Raw genomic sequence first — 18693 nt, forward strand, 5'->3', positions numbered from 1 at the left:
TAAGGCAGATCATGCCCTTCAGTTTGTGCCCACTAGCTCCATGCATGAAAAAAAATTACAAGCGCATGGGCAGCACGTGGCCTTAAAGCGGCAGAGCCCATTTTAATCCCTGGCCCCTTCCCCCCCGGTAGTAGAGACACCTTTACAGCAGCCGTTAAGCAATCTCGCCGACGGGGCTCCCTCGCTAGGACGCCGTTCACCAGTCGTTGGAGTTAAGGGGCTCCAAAAAAAGAGAATTTTTACATGAAAAAGGTCACCAAAAAGCGCAGCGAGCTCTATTCAGCAAACAGGTTATATATTTATCCGAACTGTCAAGCCGGCACGCTAATGGCTTCACGTTAACGAATTGTTCTCGCGCCTCGGGAACAGAAAGAAAATCGCAAGCAGCAAAACACTTTTATTGTTAAATAAATTAAAAATGTGCATATATAATTCCAAACCGCTAAAAAAAAAAAAAACGTTTCTGTATCCAACTTCCGACATTCCATACGTTTTTTTTTTACTCGACACAAATATTACAAGTGGAGAAAAATCAAGGATTTTTTTTCTCCTGCCGTGAAAAGCAGCAATCAAGCTGCAAACCGAGCAGAAAATTATTATACATTTTTTTTCATCAATTTTAAAAAAAAATCAGCAAAATTAATAAAAATCGACGATATAAAAAGCAATAAATTCGCACTTAGCTGCGATTGTGCCGGATCGTGCGCACTTTGCTTCAACTCACGTGTAGAAATCTGCGAGATCCACGTGAAATGTAAGCGTTTTTTTTTTTTGGATGCAAATGATAAGTTATGGTGATCGTGATGCAAATAAGGTGAGTTCTGATTGATAATAAATATGAAAAGATGATATTTTTGCTCCCCTAGTGGGTTTCGCAGCTACTGAAACATTCATTAGGTCGTTCAGCGGAGAAACATGGCTGGATTGTTCTAAATTTATCTTAATTTATTTCCCTACCACTGAAAGGTCATCTCCAAACAATCCCGGCAAGGACAGAGCAATAATTATTAACGGCGGCAGATAAAAGGAGGCGGAAAATGAATCCCAGCCGCCGCCGCGATCGCTGAAAGAGATCAAATCGGCCGATTCCAGAATTCTGGTGTTTAATGTTCTAAAAGGACTGAGTAATCAGATGTTACGCTGATACGGCGGCTACATTGTTACAAACAAGCAAGCTTTGGGCTTAATGCTCATCGGGAGCCCAGCTTGCGTCACTCCAAGTGGGATCCGGGTGAACATGTCGTGGTGAGCCCGGACTGGCCATCTGCCAAATGAACGGCGGGCCGATGCCGACAGCGCCCTATACTTGGGGTCCAGGTGCACAATGGATGAGAACGTAACGCGTGGCCGGGTGGCCCCAGACGGCGGACGCTCATGCGTCGTTTTGTGTTATCTGGTGCCAGGTACAGCATGTCACCCGTAGTCGGCTTCTGGTCCTGGTTACTCCGAAGGCGTCACCTTCCTCCTCCATCCAGATTCACCAGAATCCACAGCCGACCCCCTAGGACTCCATGTCAGTATGCTCAACTGATACGGAGGTCATACTCATTCCTCGCCAACATTGAGCCCACTCCACACCGAGGTTCTGCCTGTTCACTGACACTTTCAAGCAGGGAAGGGCTGGCACCTTTTGGCAATGGAAGAAGGAACATCTGAGTTCCTCGTACCCCTCCCCGGCAAGTAACTAACTTACATACTAGCACACACATTTACACATACTCGTACACATACACATACTAACACATTCACTCTAAAACACACTTACACTACTCATGCCATCACACCTCAGTGTATTAATCACGGCTCACTCTCTCACACATCATGCCTCACTCTCTCTCGCACGCCTCATTCTCTCACACATCATCCCTCACTCTCTCACACACCTTACTCTCTCGCACGCCTCATTCTCTCGCAGATCACACCTCTACCTCGCCCAGCATTCTTCCTTCTCGTGTACTGCATTCCAACTTCCAAGAGACTACGTGAGGCTATTCCTTCCCAAATGCATATTTACCCAAACCCATTATATTAGCCACCCCCCCCCTGTCTCCTATAGAGGGGAGCTCTGGCAGGCAATTGAGGCAAACTGTCGGAGGTTCCCTGTTAAGCCTATGGGAGTCATTAGGGAAAAGGGTTAGATAGGAAGTAGAGGGAGTCAGGTGGAGTAAAACCTAGAGGTTGGAAGGATTGTCTCAGAGGTTCTGTCAGTTGGCTGCCCCCCTCCGGTATGTCAGATAATTCGAGGCACCCATCCTAGACCTACCTCCCCGGGCCAGTTAATGGAGATCAGACAGTGGGGCATCTACCCGGGGCATTGGCCATAAAATCGAGACCGTCTTATGACCTTCATGTAGTCACTTTAAATATCGAATCCATTCTGAATAATCTATTTACGAATATAGTGCAGCGTAATGCCGGGCAATGTGCTAAGACGTTCCATTTAATTGCCCGACAGAAATGATGTAAAGCTCTAGATGCCATAAGCAGGGGCAGAGAGGATTTCGGGGCTTTTTAAGTGGTTTTCTCGTTATTTTGCGGGGTCGGCCGCGTTCTATTCTAAGCGCAGGCGAATCAGACGTCCCCGCGGCCGAGACACCTCTCCATATGAACAATACAGATGTTGCGATAATGCGTCCTTCACATGACACGAGTAAACCGCAGGAAGTACATCTGCTGCTCCCCGCCGGCCCCCCGCTCTGTAACCGGGGTTGTTGGGTTTCGTGTGGTTTTGTCTGCCTCTTTCTGCTGGATTTCTTTTTTTTTTTTTTTGCCTCCCTGCTTTGTTACCTAATCCAGTGCGGACACCGAACGCCGGGGCGGAAAAACGCCAGGATTAACAGTCCCCGGGGGAGCTCCGGTTCCTAACTGCCTATCCAGTTAAATAAAGATACAACTGCAGGGACGGGGAGGAAAAATAACCCGCCGGTAACACGTGCAGATTGTTATAGAGTGTCCTCTGCGGCAAATATCTACGTCAGATATTATTAACCGTTTGATCAGCCGGGATGCGTGAGAATTTTACTTTACTGAGAGGGTGGTAGATTAGTGGAACAGCCTCCCAGCAGAAGTGATTAATACAGTGAGGGGATTTAAACATGTATTGGGATAAAAGACCCATCCGGCCCCCGTCTAGTCGCCCGTTTCTCCGGCTGAAAAGACTGAAACCTTAATCAGTCGTTGGTCTTGTCTTAGATTCAGGAGCCGTATGTCTATCCCATGCATGTTTAATACCCTCACTGTATTACCCTCTACCACTTCTGCTGGGAGGCTGCTCCACGTATCTACCAGTAAAGTAAAACTCCCTTCTGTTCCATCTCTAGTGTTAGATTCCGTCCTCTTCCGCTATCTTTTCTCTATAGGAATATTGTGATATATTTGTATTCTAAAGTTCTCAGAGGCTTCTCTTATATCGGTCATCAACACTAAGTATCAGCCGGCAGTATTTCCATAATGTCCCCAGGGAGACCTCCCAAATACCCCTAAACTGCCCCAAACCCCGTCTCAGGGCCTGGATTCGGGGGCCGTGGATTCCGAGAACGTCGCTGGAGCTTCAGACGGTAATTCAGTCTGTCGGTTTCCAGCGACGGATCTCTGTCATGCTAATGGAGGGGATAATTCCGCGTGTCGTCGACGGGAGAAGCGAGCAGATTGCGAGCCTCTCCCCAGCTGGCGCACCTTGTCACCGCCATATGGATAAATGGGAGAGGAATTCGACATTTATCCGGACAGGTGCCTCCCGACGACCATTCCGAGCTTTACTTACACACAGAAAATCAGCAGGTTTTGGTGTAGAAAAGAAAAAAAAATATGTTGCTTATTTTATAATAGAAGACCAATTCGTATAATGTTACATAAAATAATAGAATTATTTAAAAAAGTGTCATAAAATCATCTTATAAAAATTAAATACATGATTATAAAATAATAAATAAGAATAATATTAATAACAACGATAATAATAGAAAATAACATTAAATAAAGTTAAATAAAATATATTTTTTATTGAATACAGAATGTTTTTACATGTTTATTACGGAATATGATTTGCACGCACATAACTAGCTTTTTTTCATTATCGGGGGAGGTCCACGTTACGATTCTTATAACTTATATTTTGAAAATTGTTTGCTGTCACTCAGACTTGTATATATATATTATTATATTATTATATATTATATATTATTATTGTATATATTATTATATATTATATATTATTATTGTATATATTATTATATTATATCATTATTATAATATATCATTATTATATATTATTATATGTATTAGATATTATTATTAGATATATATTATTATATATCATATATTATATATATATATATATATATGATTATTATTATTATTATTATTATTATATGCCTCTTCCTTCTGTACATACTACATCATTCCCTAATCTTGCTTTTTTAATAATTACATTTTAAATTTGAATGGAAAAAAACATATATTTAGTTTCCAAGTATTCTGGGTAACGGAACTCGGATGATGTTTGGTAACAAGAATTTTTGCAAGAAAAAAATCTTTTTTGGATCGCTGACGAATACAAAAAGACAAAAATAACGAAAAGACAAAAAAAAGCAAAAGTTATTTCACGTCGTTTACGATAATTTAACATGTTTCAGTGGGAAGGATCTTCCGATGTTCACAGATTGTTGACGATGCAACAATTCTAGGAATTCTTGGAGAATAGGAGGTTATTTGTGTGAGATATATCATATCCGATATGTTATTTGAAGTCTCGGGCTGGCTGCGTAGCTCGGGGTGGGTGCAGACGGCACAGACGTGTTCCAAAGACGAGGTTCTGGAGCAGATTAAACGCCGGCGTTCTGGAACAAGCGGGCGGCCCGTTCAGAAAGAAGCGAGGACGTCCGAATCAAAGCCGCAGCTACAGTTTCAAGGCATGAAATCCCCTCATGGAGATGAGAAAGATGAAAGAGTTTTGTTCAGGTTTATCTGCTTTGAAATATTTAATGCAAGTCTATGGGAGCAGCTGCGCAGGCACGAGCCCCTCTCAACGAGCAGCAGGGGGCTAATTGTTCCACTGGATGGATGGCTTATGCAAACCAAAAATGTGACAGAGCTTTATCTCAACAGAAAGAATCCAGCCGCTACCTACGGGGGAGAGCGACAAATGAAAGTGACGCTGCCGCCCGGACGGGGTTTGGGGCGCGATTGAAGCCGCGTGTTCTGCGCCACCTGATTAATAACTTCCTTAAAGGGGAAAGTCACAACCCCCCACAGAACTACATTCATTTCTCACAGGAGAAAAAATCACTCCCACCATGTTATCTTATTAGATTAAAAATACATTTTTATACATATTGTGCAGTCTTTACCCCAGTTGTAGTTTTTGCCCCATAATATAAAGTTTTCAGGCAGCTGCATATCAGCCGTTTGTATGATTCTCGCTCTGTTATCTGACCCCCGATCTACTAAACCCCCCGACTCCTTATCATACTGCCTGTGGGGGACAATAGAATGGCTCAGTCTTAATCACTCAGTTGGACTCTCTGACTAATGAAAGTCTATGGGAACGGACTTCATTAGCATCGCCATAAAGCATCAGCTCAGTGTGGTGTTTGAGCCGGGAAAGTCACCCAAAATATCACATGATTGACAGCAACGGCGCCTCCAGGGCTGCAGATAAAGAGTTTATTGGGAGAAAATGAGATAAAAGCAGGTTTCTGTTACCAACTGATATGAATGTATACAGCGCTGGGGGGGTTATATTACTGTATACAGCGCTGGGGGTTATTACACTATACAGCACTCAAGGGGTTATATTACTGTATACAGCGCTGGGGGTTATATTACTGTATACAGTGCTGGGGGGTTATATTACTGTATACAGTGCTGGGGGTTATATTACTGTATACAGCGCTGGGGGGTTATATTACTGTTTACAGCGCTGGGGGGTTATATTACTGTATACAGCGCTGGGGGGTTATATTACTGTATAGAGTGCTGAGGGGGTTATATTACTGTATACAGTGCTGGGGGTTATATTACTGTATACAGCGCTGGGGGGGTTATATTACTGTATAGAGTGCTGAGGGGGTTATATTACTGTATACAGCGCTGGGGGGTTATATTACTGTATACAGCGCTGGGGGTTATATTACTGTATACAGCGCTGGGGGTTATATTACTGTATACAGCGCTGGGGGTTATATTACTGTATACAGCGCTGGGGGTTATATTACTGTATACAGCGCTGGGGGTTATATTACTGTATACAGCGCTGGGAGGGTTATATAACTGTATACAGCGCTGGGGGGTTATATTACTGTATAGAGTGCTGAGGGGGTTATATTACTGTATACAGCGCTGGGGGGTTATATTACTGTATACAGTGCTGGGGGTTATATTACTGTATACAGCGCTGGGGGTTATATTACTGTATACAGCGCTGGGGGGTTATATTACTGTATACAGCGCTGGGGGTTATATTACTGTATACAGCGCTGGGGGTTATTACTGTATACAGCGCTGGGGGTTATATTACTGTATACAGCGCTGGGGGTTATATTACTGTATACAGCGCTGGGGGTTTTTACTGTATACAGCGCTGGGGGGTTATATTACTGTATACAGTGCTGGGGGGTTATATTACTGTATACAGCGTGGGGGGTTATATTACTGTATACAGCGCTGGGGGTTATATTACTGTATACAGCGCTGGGGGTTATATTACTGTATACAGCGCTGGGGGTTATATTACTGTATACAGCGTGGGGGGTTATATTACTGTATACAGTGCTGGGGGGTTATATTACTGTATACAGCACTGGAGGTTATATTACTGTATACAGCGCTGGGGGTTATATTACTGTATACAGCGCTGGGGGTTATATTACTGTATACAGCGCTGGGGGTTATATTACTGTATACAGCGTGGGGGGTTATATTACTGTATACAGTGCTGGGGGGTTATATTACTGTATACAGCACTGGAGGTTATATTACTGTATACAGCGCTGGGGGTTATATTACTGTATACAGCACTGGAGGTTATATTACTGTATACAGCGCTGGAGGTTATATTACTGTATACAGCGCTGGGGGTTATATTACTGTATACAGCGCTGGGGGTTATATTACTGTATACAGCGCTGGGGGGTTATATTACTGTATACAGTGCTGGGGGTATATCACTGTATACAGCGCTGGGGGTTATATTACTGTATACAGTGCTGGGGGGTTATATTACTGTATACAGCGCTGGGGGGTTATATTACTGTATATATTATTCTATTATATAAACAGTGAGAATAGGGACAGAGGATATTCTAGAATGTGACAATTCGCTTACAAACGACGTCGCCGCTTGGCCGCTGTGCTTTAAGAATTAATTGTCGGGATTCGCTATGTGGAAGTAATAATCATTTTATAATTTATACCCGTTGCACAGCTCTGCGCGGCTCTGATCTCGCGTGTAATTCGGGGAACGTGCCGGATCCCTGATAAATCATCACACAGAGACTCGCCCGGCTATTATCTCCGCGCAGAGCGAGACCCCGGATGCACTCCGCACACCTTGGGTTACAAGGAACCTTAACTCGCAATTAACAGATTTTCCGTTTGATCGCTCGGCCCGGGACGGGGGGGGTTCTGCGTTAACGAGGTTAATTGGAGAGAATTAAAAGATCTGTTGAGAAAACAGTAACCCCCGGCATATGTACAGACGGCATTAAATGTTTAATCATTAGTGAATGAGCAAAAAAAAAACATTTATTTACTTTACTGAGAGGGTGGTATATAAATGGAACAGCCTCCCAGCAGATGTGGTAGAGGATAATACAGTGAGGGTATTAAACATGCATGGGATAGACATATGGCTCCTGAATCTAAGACGAGACCAACGACTGATTAAGGTTTGCGTCGTTACAGCAGGAGAAACGTCCCTCCTGTATACGGCGTCGCCATCGTCGGCCATTTCCCGGCCCCCGTGAGTTCCGCACACGCTTTGTTAAAATAACAATCGCCCTTTTAAATTTCTGCCGAACAACAGAATAAAGCGGAGCGTTAAAATTTCCTCCTGCTCAGCAGTTTGCTGCCACAAATTTAATAACCCCGTCCATCAGTTACAAAAAAAATATTGGCAAGCGATCGATGGCCGGTTTAAAAGGCCGCTGCGGGAATCTGATCCGCACGGAGAATATCTCTGAAACCCGATCGACTCTTCCATTTAGGAACAATCAGAGTATCCGGGACGGATAAATATCCGGAGACTTCCGCGGTCAGCGCGGCCGCAACGCCCTGAAAGCCCAAAGTACCCAGAATTACGTCGCATCGCCTGCTAATGTGTTATTATTTTTAGGTTTTAAATATATTTCGCTCGCTGATCCCTGGAAATGAACCCAAATATCTCTGTATTTCTAAGCGTAAAATCAGGGGCAGGACTGGGGATCACGAGGCGGCGCTGTCACTTTAAGGCCAAGGGCCGGCTGATGGCGTAAGCGCGGCCGAATGCTGGATATGACAGGCCACACTTTGCCGTTTTGCCGACGAGGGGGAATTACTTATATACACGTAGAGACAGGATTCCCACCCCGTCTGCCCTCAACGACAGGATTCCCACACCATCTGCCCCCCAGTGACAGGATTCCTGCCCCACCTGTGACAGGATTCCCACCCCATCTGCCCCTGCTGCCTCAGGTCTGTCTCTTTTTTAAATGTGATCCGTCACTACAGCAAATTCTACATTCTACATTCTCTCCCCTATTGTTAAGTTGCTGATTGGTTCAGGCAGCCATAATGGCGTATCAGAACTGGTAGCGGGGATGGCATTTTGGCCCAGCCTACTCACTGTCCAGGCTCCACCCATTCCCCACCCCATCAAAACCTATCGCTATTTGTCTAGCTCTGCGTCACTCGACTTCGCCTCCTCCCACCCCTTTCAAACAGAAGGAGGGGCTGGATCCCACATTTGGTCACTGGAAGGGGCGGGGCTTAGCAGCTCTGCAGAGTGTTTCCCATACAAAGACTCAGCTGGACCCGGAGAAGGAAAGGAAGGAAGTTTTAGTTTACAGATAGGGTAGTAGATAAGTGGAGCAGCATCCCAGCAGAAGTGGTAGAGGGTAATACAGTGAGGGTATTAAACACGCTTGGGATAGACATACGGCTCCTGAATCTAAGACGAGACCAACGACTGATTAAGGTTTGAGTCGTTACAGCGGGAGAAACGGGCGACTAGACGCCGGTGATTTACAGAGAAATTCTTAGTATTTGCGACTACAGAAGATAACGGAAAGAAAAACAACTTTTGTTTGGATGGAACTTTTTTTTTTCCCTCTGCGGGGCCGGTAACCTTTCCTTCCGGTTCTCCGCTGTTTTGGTCAAATGTTCTTAGTTTAGCGAAGATAATTTAAGTTCAGACTTTTCTGTCCTCCGCAGGAGCACAAAATAATGAGCTCGTTCTCCGGGTGAGACTCCATATTTCTCTCTCGTCGGTGCTCAGGAAATTCCTCGGTGGCCTCGTTACACGCAGGAACCGCGATGCGCAGGGAGCAGCATAACGAGCATTACTGGGGGGGGGGGCAGAAAAGAAACATGTAAAAAAAACTTAGATTATGATTAATATTATTTTCAGTTTTGACTCCAAAAGCCAGCTCGGGGTTTATCGACATCATTTTATTCACAACGAGACATAATCTAAAAAAAGAAGTAATCATGGAGAAATGAGATGAGAAAGCGTGTCATAGCTGCCAATAATAATTGTTCGGACAGTCCTGATGGTTGAGCTGTAGTGGTGGCATGCAGCCATCATGACTGTTTTCTGTGCGCCGAGCACCGCAGACACAGGGAAATTTGTGGGTGGGGCATGTTATAGATTCACGCCCACATAATACAGCATGTTGTGACATCACACTACTGCCCGCAGTAAAATCACCCTCTCAACGGAGATGTTGATAAACAGGGGTTTACCCCGGGGCAGTTCCTAAATCTTCCCCTCTCTCTCAACATCTCCCTACCTTCTCTGCCGACCCCTTCCGTGTCCCGTCTCCTTTCCCGCAGCTCTGCTTCTTCTCTTGCCTCTTCTTGGTCTTCTGTCTTCTTTCTTTTGTCTTCGCTTCTCTGTGGACCAGGCCACCCGGCACACTTATCCAAAAGAGCGGAGCCTGTGGGCACACCCTCTCCCTCCGATTGGAGCAACGGGGGAGAGGCTGTCCCTGTGACCCCACCCTATTTGCGGAAGTACTCCAAGAGGCTAGAGAAGAGTTTCTGCACATCTCATTCTCCACGAATGTGGCCTCTCTGTGGACCGCAAAGGGGCGGAGCCACAGGGACAGCCTCTTCCCCTGTTCCTCCAATCAGGGAAAGGGTGTGCCCAGAGGCCCCACCCTTTTGTGGAAGTGCTCCCAGGGCCTAGTTCATGGAGAAGCAAATGAAGAAAGAAGACATGAGGAGAAGCGGAAGAAAGAAGATCATGAACAAGAAGAGGCAAGGAGAAGGAGACCGGACCAAGGAATAGATTGGTGGAGGGAATTTCAGGGAGACTGTGTGGCCCCTGATCAGAGCAACCCAGGACGGACCACCCCCTGCCCCTCCCCCAAGAACGCCACTCTTGGTAAATAATATAAAAAATATATAGGGACATGGGGATTTTTTTGAGTTTTGGCAAGTGAAAAGTAATTGTCAAATTTAGGATAGAAACTGTATTCTTGCACCCATTTAAGTTAGGCAGGGAAACTATTTTTAGTATTATTAATTTAAATATTTCCTAATTAGGTATCAATATGAAATATAAATCCGGCCGCGAAATTATTGTGACGATTACACGGTAATATATCCCAAAAAAAATATGTAAAAAAAAAAAAAAAAGTAATATTCCGAGCGCTGAGGAAATGAAATTCATCAAAAAAATATGTGAAATGGTTATTTGATCTAATTGTTCCCGAAACTCATAAAGGATTAGACGCCTCCTAATCACGCGAGTGTCAGTCAAACGGCGCCGAGACCGCCGGCCTTTGAAGTTTGTATTTGTGGATATATTTTATTTAAAACCCAATATTTGGTATTTCACAGTCTTTAAAGAAGCGACGGCGTGTTTAGTAGATACAGTCTCCTCGCGGGCTTACAATTTAGAGCCGGGATCAGCGACGATTATAGCGGAAAAAAACAAACGGTCAACCTTGTCACCGGTACCAGCCACTCGGCAACGGCGCGGTAACCGGCATGGGCTTAACCACCAAGTAAATAAAAGCTCATAAACGCATTTTTTTTTAAGGAAAAAAAAATTCTATTTCGTTTTTCAATTTTTATAGTTTTCAATGAAATAGTTTGAATATTTTTCTATAGCCGCACCTCTTCTTACCTGTCGGGCACTTCTTGTTACGTCTCGTCTTGTGACCCCCATTGGGCACCCACCTCCAAAAGTGCCTCTGGGACGAAAAGTCAGGTTCTGATGGGGGGGTATAAGTACAACCGATTCTGGTGCTGTTTCAAATCGGTTTTATTGCCGTAGCAACCAATGGAATGTTGTTGCTGATTTGGACATTCCATAGGTTGCTATGCTGACAGCACCACTTTGTATTGGGGGGGCTGGGGGGGTTGTGTACGTATGGATTTTCTTTAAATGCTGTGATTTATTTTAAAAAGGGAAGTTAAAAAGAATGAACTGACCGCATTGTCTTTTTTTCAGGTAGATAAAACGCCTTCTCGTACCGGCGAGAGATTTATCGCCGACGTTTGCTTGATGGGCCAATCATAGATACCACAGAAAAGGTAAGCGATAGAACCGTCCCCCTCAATTTATTTTTAATTAATTATTGATTTTTCTTTCGCTATATAGATTTCTGGATTACTTTAGAAGCGTTACCCAGTCGCTACTTTTGTCTTAGAAATGCTAATTAAATGGTTGCGTTAGAGAATGACTTCTTTGATAAAATCAATTTTACTCAACCGACAGGAAATTATGTCATTAAAAAATAAGCGGTTCTGGTTATAGCGCCGCGCGGTATGATGGCGCTCTATGAGGTAACGGAACTCTGATGGCGGTCGCTACCTGCTGGTAGAGTTCATGTGGCACCATTTTGGTTGGGTGCGCCACAGATACCAGTCTCTTATTGGTGGGTACAGTGGGAACCTGAGCCCCTGCGTAAATTGGAGAAAGGGGGTCTATCCCCCCCCCCAGACAGATAACAGCTTGGATATCCATGTCAGTAACAGCAGGGGGGTATTAATTTACGAATGACTATGTAGTTACTCGTCCATTAATACCCCTCCCAAACAACCTCCACCCAGCAGGTCCAGGAGAATGATGGCGCACGTGGTGGGGCTCTTTAAATGGGTAGCGCTTGTTGATAAAAGGATATATTTGGGGAAACGAGGGGTTTCCAGGTGGCGACACCTCGAGCTCCCATTTCCAAGAACGCGCTGGTACTTCTAGGAGCTGGTGTGCCGTGCCCCTGTCTGCAAAGGCAGGGGGTAAACGAGGGCAATGGCCGTCTACCAGGTCTCCGTCCTCCTCTCTGTCAGACAGCCCATCTGACCAGACATCAGGAGCCTTGCCTGTTCTTCTTCAACGGTCAGCATGCGCGGGACACGGCGCTCACTCTCAGCGCCAGAATAGTCAGGAGGCCTTGGCATTTTAAGGTCGCCTGATAGGGCTAGTTTTGATCTATACCGTGCTTGTTTTGCCCCCACTTCTGCTGGGAGACTGTTCTATTTATCTACTACCCTCGTTCCGAACTCTCCCAGCCTGAAGGTCCTGATGATCACATGAAACGATTACATCATGAAGTTTAATTTATCGTTTCTATAAATATGATAAATAATATTATGATGTCATCAATCCAACTACCAAAGTCTATATAAAGACTCCTACTATTAAAATCAGACAATGTTGTGCATGTTCGTACTCTCTGTCATTGTTAAGTTGCTGATTGTTGCTGATTGGTTCAGGCAGCCTTTGAGAATTGCAGCCCATGGAGCAACACAGCTTAGCGGAGGGGGCCTTGACAGAGCAATTATGAGGGCTTTCTGTGTGAGGTTTGTGGTTGGTCAGGGTTAGAATAGGCGGGGTTTAGTTATATATATATATATATATATATATATATATATAGGCAGACATTTTAGGGTTTTGTCATTATTAATTGGCTTTACAGACCTGTTCTTGTCCCTCCCTCTGGTTTTGGGATTTGGGTTTTGTTCCTGCTCCGCTTTGTCACAGCGGCGGGGCTGGATTGGTAAGGTGGGGGTAGAGTTGGTGTGTTTGTTGGCTACGGTTAAATAATTGGTGTTATTGGTTGGTGTGGTGGGTTTCGAGCTGGCCTGCGGCTCAGAACCTCGGGGTGGGGGGGGTGTCGCGTTATGCCCCTACTTTGGAGTTTTTGGGAAAGTTATTGGCACTTTGTAGGTGTGCGATGGTTTATTGTCGTTTTATCCGTGGGTCATTGTCTGTGAGTTTTGGTGCGATGGGGGTGACATTGTTATGGTTTTGGGGTTCGGACAATGACTTATCACTGGAATATTTATAGTTTATGTTATTTTAATGTTATAATAAAGCCGTGGACCACATTGTTTCCAACAAAGAGTTTCTTTTATTGGGGTTTGGTTGGGGAAGCTTTGATTCCTTTCACGTAATACAAATATTTCCCAAAACAAAAAACTTACACTGATTAATAAATAAAAAAAGAAGTTTTTATACATTAATTCTGTGGCTAACGGCTGCCTGTTGCTTTTGATGACTGTTCCTTTCTTCGCGAGAGCAGGTCAGGAGGGGGAACGCGCAAGCTGAGTGGTTACTTCCCGTAGTGACGTTGAGCTGTGCTTTCTGCGGATACGGCCTTAATTGTGTTTGTTGGCTTCTTCGATGGCCGCGTCTGTTCCGCGTCGAGGTCCTTCCTTCTATGCCGTCGTACTAGCTTTCAAGGCAGGCCTACTCCTAACAGGATAGACACCTCGCGAGGGGCTTAATGTTGCCTATATTTCATGAGCCTTTAATGGAAACGTTCTACGTACCAACATCAAATAATAGCCAAGTCCTGTTGCCCGGCTCGTGCTTTAAGGTCGCCGACGGGTAAACGCTTCGCAAGTTCAACGATCCTTCCCCGGCGCGAGGTCCCGCTGATGGGCGGTGCTACCGCGTGCAATTTTTTGTGCTGCAAAGTACTCTGGGAATGCTGGATTTTACCAGCGCAGCTTAACACGGGAAGATTTTTTCCTGAAGGGCAACAATGAGGAATTTCCTGTGTGCAGGCACCTCGTCCAAGCAGCTGTTCTGCACAGAGCCAAGTGTTATAGCAAAAACCCCCACCACGACTTTAGCGAGGGCTGTGGAAGTGGCGTCCCCCACCATCTTCTATGGCAACTCATATTTACCTGATAGGTGAGATACTCTGATCACAAAGGTGGTTCTCCCAGGGTGCTCCGGCTGTGCTTATTCCTGGGATTTCCTCCGATCAGCCCAGTTTAATGATAGTCGGCAGCAGTATCTCGGTTCTTGGTCTTCTCTCGGTGTCTATGTCCTAGTGGTTCTCAAGGCGTGTCCCTTGTTGCTACATCTTAAGGGAGGCATCCACCTCATCTATGCGTCCATTGGGTTAGCTGGCTTTCCGGCTTCAAATCCATCCTGTGCTCGGTGCCTCTTAGGCTGGGAGGAAGCTCCTTCACTCCGTCTCTTCTACTGCTCTTCAAACACTCACATACGTCCAAAACAATCCAACAAACTCAAACGCTCGCCGCCGAGGAACTCCCTCTCCTGCCGTTCGCTTTTCTATCCGCTCTTTCAGGGAGCTCACACCAAGCCTTGCCCTTCCAGAAGCACGCGCCGCCTCGCCTCTGGTGTCAATGACGCTTTATGCTTTGCCAGGAACCGCCTCATCACGGTTAGAGAAAAGGGCACTGGTCTAATCCTCTAAAGCCTTTCAACAATTGAGTGGCAGTAAATTGTTTTTTATTAGTAAAAATTATTTTCGGATATTTTTACAGCCCCGAGCAAGATGCGGGCAGATTACCCCAAAGACAAATTATTAAGGAACGTGTCTATCAAAACTCAGCATCTCGGACCAGCGCGTCGCAAATAAAATACTTGATTGTCTCATATTTTAATTTAATGCAGTGTTTTCGTTGCTCTGGGCCGATGAAAGCCTGCAAGACGCTGATTTGGTGTGACAATATTGGAAACGTTTCCGGAGACCGACGAGCTTTCCAGGCCAATTCTAACCGGCTCTAGATAGTATATCTATGCATATAAACCCAACAAAGCCAGTTTTGGGGCTAACTCGGTCTTCTGAGGTTGTTGGCGATTTGGAATCTCTGGTTCGGGCAAACTGGTGATGGTCATTCAGCCCTGGCACTCTAAGCCTGGCAGCCGCCTGATGCGGTGGACTGCTCGTATAGCATATATATAGCTGGCCCCTCCATTTCCCATGATCCCTCAGTGCAGACTGTATCGGAATCCTCCTGTCAGCCCGAGCAGGAAGTTGGAAGCCGCTTCCTGTTCTCTCCCTCCCGTCAGCCCGAGCAGGAAGTTGGAAGCCACTTCCTGTTCTCTCCCTGCGTTGTGTTAGCGGACGGCGCATGAGCCTCTAGCGCCAGAGATTGTTTCCAGCCGCGCAGGTCCCTCCGTAACGCTATTATCACAGATATCTCAGGGCGACGGGCGATTTATACCCCGTGACGGGGCAACAAGACGGCTGCTGAAACATCCATTGGTTTTTCTTGACTAAAAAATAAAAGTAAAAAGGGGAAAATTATTAAAATGTTCTAAATATTGAGATTTAGGCTAATGCGGAATGTTTCAATCACAGGCGACAGATCACTAAGTAACCGAGAATGTGAAGCAGCGCTCTTCCGATAAAATCCTCGCATTCCGGAACGTTCTTGCTCGGCTCTCCTGAACTCCTTTACATTTAATTTTAGGAGAAATTTAGACGACCCGTTTTTTTTTTCTTTGCGTCTCTCGGCCCCTAATAGCAAAAGACAGATAATTGCTCTTTAATTGGACTTTTTTGCTCGTTCAAAGGGCTGCCTTTTTTCGTTCCCATGGCCGACTAGATAAGTTTCTTGAATAATGACAATTAAAGGAAATAAAAGATATGCAAAGCAGGTGACAACAGCCGCTGAATCGGGGATCGGGTTATTGTGCGGCGAACAATGCACCTTCAGTTCAAACCGTCTTTTTCAGCTCGTTCCCCGGGTTCACAATAACATTTGCATGTGATCTTTTCCCTTAATGGCGGACGCCCGCAAAGTTAACTTTCCAACGGTTTAAAAAAAAAGTGGCCTCCTAAATAAGCGACTTTTATTTAGAAAATGAATAAAGAATTTTTTAAGCCCCTTATTTTTTGGGGGGTGGGGGCGTTCTGTTGGTATCCCCCCCTTCGTTTTATCCGATCAGAAAGTAATTAATCACTCAGACTGTTTAGATGTCAGGTTCAACAAAAGGTAATCCCCTCGCGCACGCACAAAGATCAGCTTTGTGTTCTGGAGTGAACATCAATGTTAAATACGAATTTAAAATAAAAAAAAAAAAATCAGGTAATACAAGCAACAAAAATATATATAAGATATATGAAATATAAAAGATAAAAGATATAAAATATAAATAAAATATAAAATATGCAAAAAATATAAAACATAAAAAATATAAAGTATATTAAAGATTAAAAATATAAAATATAAAAAATATAAAGTGTTTTAAAGATAAAAAATATAAAATATAAAAAATATAAAGTATATTAAAGATAAAAAATATAAAATATAAAAAATATAAAAGATATAAAATATTAAAAAAATAAAGATTTATTTACAAAATATTTATTTTAAAATTATAAACCCATCTTAGATTCAGGAGCCGTATGCCTACCCCATGCATGTTTAAATTCCCTCACTGTATTAGCCTCTACCACTTCTGCTGGGAGGCTCTTCCACTTACCTACCACCCTCTCGGTAATTACATTCCATACATCTAAGCTTTCAAATCATTGTTAATGGTTAAATGTCTGGTTCTAAATCAAAAAATACACTCCATTGAATAAAATGAAATAAAAAATGGTAATCTGTTCCTAATTAATTAAATATTTATTGCTATTACTAATTAGCTTTCCTCTTAGGCTACTTTTTAATTGCATAAGTGGTTCGTGGGGGGTAACATATAAAGGTACCCCAAGGTAACGATAGACGTAATAATTAAAATAGCTCTTGCGGCGTAAAACATATAAGCGGAATTAGTGGTCTCTGCGTGAGCGATTTCGCCATTTTGGATTCATTTCATTCTCTTTCACAAAATGTTTTTTTGACGTGAGATCTTTATAAGTCACTCCATTGTCACAGAACTAAAGTCACATCAGCTATAAAGACCTCAGAGGTCTCTTCTTCAGATAAAAAGGTGATCTGAAAGGTGCTGTCTCGCTTGGATAAACAAATGAACAGTTGCTTCATCCTGCAAGTTAAGCATCAAAAACCTCAGCAGATCCTTCATTTCCCTTCCAATGAAGGTTTTATCGCAGAAAAGAAACAGAAGCTTTTCCAGGTTCATTGGCAACAGCCAATCAGTGGCTGCTTTTGTGCCGCGTGACGTTTAAGCATTCCCCACAAAATAAAATGCATTAGGCAAAACTTGACATGATTAAAGAATTATTTGGGGAAGGGTTCGGGTGTTCGGCAGGACCGGGAATGATGTTTCTAATTCTGCAATTAGTCACAAAAGCGTTAAATTCAGCAGAGGTGGAACAGCAGCTTTAATACACAAAAATGCATATAGTGCCAAAATTCCTGCAGCGCTACTTACAGTCCCTACATTCACAAGGTGTGACAGAACTAAAATTTACAGACTAAGACGAACTGATACATTAAGTAAAGAGCGCCCATGGGCTTCTAAAACGATTAAAAAAAGGCTACTTAGAGGGAAGTCAGATGCATGCTATGACTACTTTTATTCTGAGCCACAAAAATAAAGCTTTATTGAAAATCTGTTATTAACCAAAGTGGCCGATTCCTAAGAATACGTTCCCGCCTTATATCTGCCAACCGATGAGGATGCGTGTTCTGTCTCTGTGTAACCTGCTCATTAAATCTGATGAAGGGACCTCTAAGGTCTTGAAATCTTACTTTATGAACTTTGCTTTCAGAATAATGTATATGTAAATCAGTGAGCTGGCCCTGTATAATGTATAGTTAAATCAGTGAGCTGGCCCTGTATAATGTATAGATAAATCAGTGACCAGCCCCCTGTATAATGTATATATAAATCAGTGAGCTGGCCCTGTATAATGTATAGATAAATCAGTGAGCTGGCCCCTGTATAATGTATAGATAAATCAGTGACCAGCCCCCTGTATAATGTATATATAAATCAGTGAGCTGGCCCTGTATAATGTATAGTTAAATCAGTGACGGCCCCCTGTATAATGTATAGATAAATCAGTGACCGGCCCCCTGTATAATGTATAGATAAATCAGCGAGCCGGCCCCCTGTATAATGTATAGTTAAATCAGTGACGGCCCCCTGTATAATGTATAGATAAATCAGTGACCGGCCCCCTGTATAATGTATAGATAAATCAGTGAGCCGGCCCCCTGTATAATGTATAGATAAATCAGTGACCGGCCCCCTGTATAATGTATATATAAATCAGTGAGCTGGCCCTGTATAATGTATAGTTAAATCAGTGAGCTGGCCCTGTATAATGTATAGATAAATCAGTGACCGGCCCCCTGTATAATGTATAGATA

Source organism: Spea bombifrons, chromosome 2 (genome assembly GCF_027358695.1).
Source record: "Spea bombifrons isolate aSpeBom1 chromosome 2, aSpeBom1.2.pri, whole genome shotgun sequence".
In the NCBI taxonomy this organism is placed as follows: domain Eukaryota; kingdom Metazoa; phylum Chordata; class Amphibia; order Anura; family Pelobatidae; genus Spea; species Spea bombifrons.